This window comes from Lupinus angustifolius, chromosome LG04, assembly GCF_001865875.1.
Source record: "Lupinus angustifolius cultivar Tanjil chromosome LG04, LupAngTanjil_v1.0, whole genome shotgun sequence".
Taxonomy (NCBI): domain Eukaryota; kingdom Viridiplantae; phylum Streptophyta; class Magnoliopsida; order Fabales; family Fabaceae; genus Lupinus; species Lupinus angustifolius.
The window spans coordinates 17,538,029-17,542,380 of NC_032012.1; the positions used below are offsets into that span (position 1 = coordinate 17,538,029).

Genomic DNA, 4,352 nt, shown 5'->3' on the forward strand with positions numbered 1-4,352 from the left:
AAAAAATGAAAGCAATGAAAGTAAATATGATATAAAAAGATAAATATGGAATATAAAAATTATGTTATGGTGGTTATTACTTGTGTTGACTTTATTAATAGTATAGAAGTATATATAAATTAATTAAGGTGAGAGGATAGTGATTATATATATTATATGGTTTTTTATAAATTAAAATGTGTTATTGTGTGCCGAGGTACATTTTTTACTTTTTGATATCAAATATTTAAGTTTTATATATTTTATTTTGGTAAATTAGAATATATTTTATATTGTATTTTTTATTAGGTGTACTTTATATTGTATTTTTTGTCTTTATTTTAAAGGTCAAATTAAGGTGAGAGGATGATTAATATATTGATAGTGGTTATATACGATTATATGGTTTTTTTTTTAGAAATTAAAAAATGTTAAGGGCAAAATAGGAAAATTATAACATGGTGGTAGTTATACCATGTTTTCCCTTTATATATTGTATAGATAGATGTATTGTTTGTGAACAAGTTGTAATGTGGAAATATCTAAATTGCAATCATTTCGTTGTTGATTATTGTCTTTGTATGAAAAATACATTGATTTAGAATTGGGGTTTGAGTGGACTTGTGGAAGTAATGTTAGTTGTGAGAGGTATGAGAAACTTTATATGAGGAATGAAAAAAAAAACATTAAGTGTGAGAATCGAAAATCAATTAATTGGAGGATTAGGAAAGTTAATGACTAGTATGTAAAGAGTAAAAATAAGAGTGGAGTAAGATAATTTTGTGAGAAAAGAAGAAAATACGTTACTAGGTTTTTTGAAATAGGAGATTAGAGCTTCTAAAATATTTTGTTTGGCAAAAAAATGTTTGTCATTAAATTCCCTTATTGATTGATGATTGAATAATAGAGTTTGTTTAGAACCAATGACAAATCACGCACTTGAAAGCAAATGAGATTAATAAAGTGTGAATATTATGTAATGAGAAACATGTTCATTGTTGTCTAGATGCAAATTAAAGATAATTAATTGAAGGTAGTAATTATATATAAATATATATTGTGAATGTGAATCAAAATAGTGTGAGTCATAAAAGATGTTAAAAAGGACGAATTTCATTTACAATTGAAATTTTTTAGGATACTTTTAGATTTTTCAATTTTCTAAAGATCAAATTGGTATACGCAAAAGTTTTAATGATCCAAATATGTCTTTACTCTTAAAACACCAGACAAAATTTTAGGACTTGTCGGATGGGTCTATAAATATAGGACTTCAAATTCAATCTTCTAACAAAAAAGACGCTTTGGCTGAGTGGTTAAGGCGTGTGCCTGCTAAGTACATGGGGTTTCCCCGCGAGAGTTTGAATCTCTCAGGTCTCGTTTTTATTATAAATATTTTTCTTTCTTGTTGTGAGTTGTGGCCAAATATTCTCAACAAAACTACTCACCCAAAAAGTATCATAAATTTCAAAAAGTATTCACATTCTCCTTTATTATTGATCCTTAATAGTATTACATTTATATTTTAAATTATGATATTAGATATGTTGACATGAGAATTCGGGAATTAGGTCATTATTTCCCCAACCCACTACCTCCATTACATTCTTCATTGCTCCTCCATTACATTTTCCCTTGCTCCTCCATTACATTCTTCCTTGCTCCATCACTCCAAACAACAATCTTCTTAGACGACGATCTGCTTGGATGACGAGACACTTGGGACGGCATTGAGGAGCTTAGGACGACATCTAGGAGCTTGGAAAAGGGTTTCTATTTCATGCTTTCTAGCATGTGTCTGCCTTCTACATTTCCACCTTTCAATCTCTCCCTGATTTTTCAATGTTTATGAGCCATCCAGTCAAATAAGTGGGTTATTTCGGGTTATCCTCGTTTAATCTGATTCGATTAGATTTTGAGCAGGCCAAAACAACCAGAAAGACAATATGGTTTTCTAGGTGAAACAGAGTTGTAACATGTATCAGGCTGCAATTAGACCGATTGGACTGTCTGGTCCGGTCCAAACATCATTGCTTACAATAATTAGTCTTGCAGTATGTGAGTTAGTTAAACTAAGTGATGTTGTGTTGTTGCAGACATATAACATGTACCAACAAAGCGTTGGTCTAGTAAGATAAGACCTCGCTAGATCTCGAGAAGTACCAAAAAGTTAAAAGTTCAATTGTCGAGTGTGACACTTGTTAAGAGGGACAATCACACACCCTGAAATGAATTAGTTCCAAAAATATCTCATTGGTAGTACCAGAAAAAGACAATAACATGTGGCTTGAAACAAAATAACTCGTCAATATATACCCCACTTTAGCATAGACTCATTTTTTTTGTAATTTTCATGATAAAAACAATGACTCAAAATATTAAAACAATGGCGTTTTTTAATTTGTTTTACTCTTTTCTATTTTTTTACTATAATTGGGCTGCTATTAGTACAGCCAGTGGAACTGGCTTTCAAATCTCTAATTGCCCCATTTTTCCTATTTCTTACTAGTTGTATCCTAACTCAAATCTCTTATTGCGATATTTTAAAACCTTCTAAGGAAACCACCTTCTTCTATACAGGAATGCGTTTTTTAATTTGTAAATGGGTTTCATAACCTTGGCCGTAGATATTTTCAATTTGAAACAAATTTTATAAATTTGTGTAGGTAACAACATATTTTCATTAGTCAAATATGCCAAATTTCAATTGTCATGTTATGCCAAATGAAAAACAAATTTTTTGAAATTATAACAAGAGTTTCCGGAAAAGTGGCATGAAATATATATATATATATATATATATATATATAGTATTTAATTAGGTTGTTAAAAAAGATGTGTGCTTTTGTCAACAAAATATAAAGGGACACTGTAGATTAAAAAAATCACACATAGTTTTTTATATTTTGAGCATATCATCAACATCCACATGTTAATTATTATCGACTCTTAAATAAAATTAATATACATCAATTATAGACGACGCACATACAATATAAAAAAGTAAATTACACTAACACCCATGAGTTTTAGTGAAATTATACAAACCACTCATTTTTTCTTGTACCTATACAAATCACCCCTATTAATAGACATACATTACACTAAATACCCATGTATGAGAAATAAGTGTGATCTTTTAAATGAAAAAGGTAATGAATGTAATTAAGTTAAACAAAATATGGTGTATTATAGGGACAAGTCAAAAAATTTTGGTATTATCAAAGGTATCTCCTTACCTTTTTTGGTAAGGAACTAATACATTTCAGGGTTCGTGGCTACCCCTCCCGACAAGTGTTACTCCCAAGAATCGAACCATCGACCTTGGGAATCTAGGGGGCCTTACACCACTAGACCAACGCCTTGTTTACTAGACAAGTCAAATAATATAAGATTCAATGTTTCTTCACTATTTTTGGTTCGATATAAAATGTATCAATAACTCTAAGGAGAATTTTTTAAACACTATTTTACTATATTATAATGAACAAAAAATAATGAATAGGTAGTGACTCATATACTAGTTGAATTTATTTTCACAATATATCATATTTTGTTTAAATTAATTACACCTATCACCATTTTTTGTTTAAAATATTATATTTATCTCTCCTACAAGGTTAGTCACTATAACGTGTGTATATAAATTATAAGGTTTGTACATGGGTACAATGCAATATTATTGCATTTTTAATATAAAGATTGATACTAAGTGGATTTCTTGATATCAATGTAAAGGTTTCTTCATCTCAGTGGATTTCTTGGCTGTTGATTCTACTTATCCTAATCCAAATGATAAAATCAGAACCAACAACTTGAAGGTATGATAGTAGGGGAGTATATCTGTTGTCCTACTTTTTGTACCATTCCATATATCATCACTTCTAATTGATTGGAAAAAATAATTAAAATTAAAATTAAAATTATTAAATATTTTTCTGGTCAATCCTATTTTTTGGTATATGGAATAACACAAAGGAGTGAGACATCAAATGTGAACCCACATCCTCATCTCATCAATTTTAAAAAAAAGGCATTGTACTTAGCTTCATGTAGTGGGGTCTTGGCAGTGTTGTTTTAAATTACGCGGTTACATAACATTTAGTGCAATTGTGGGAAAATATGGTCATGATTTAGTTATGAAAACTCAAATTATAATATTATTGTCACAATTGTAGCTACTTGTCACCCTTTTATTACAATTACATTAACCTTCCTAAGGTAATGATAGCATTAGACATAAGACGGTGTCAAGTGTAATTAAGTAAGACATGAGTGGAGGTAAAAATAGTCGAGTGTGCAAGGCTCTCACTAAGTAGGATTTGGGAGGTTAGATGTACTCACCATTACCTCACAAGCGTAGAGACTATTTC

At 29.9% G+C, this 4,352-nt stretch overlaps 1 non-coding gene across 1 annotated transcript; it reads left to right on the plus strand.

The window, feature by feature from the left end:
• On the plus strand, positions 1,278–1,359 carry TRNAS-GCU. Its single transcript has one exon. It is a non-coding gene; the product is annotated as a tRNA-Ser (tRNA).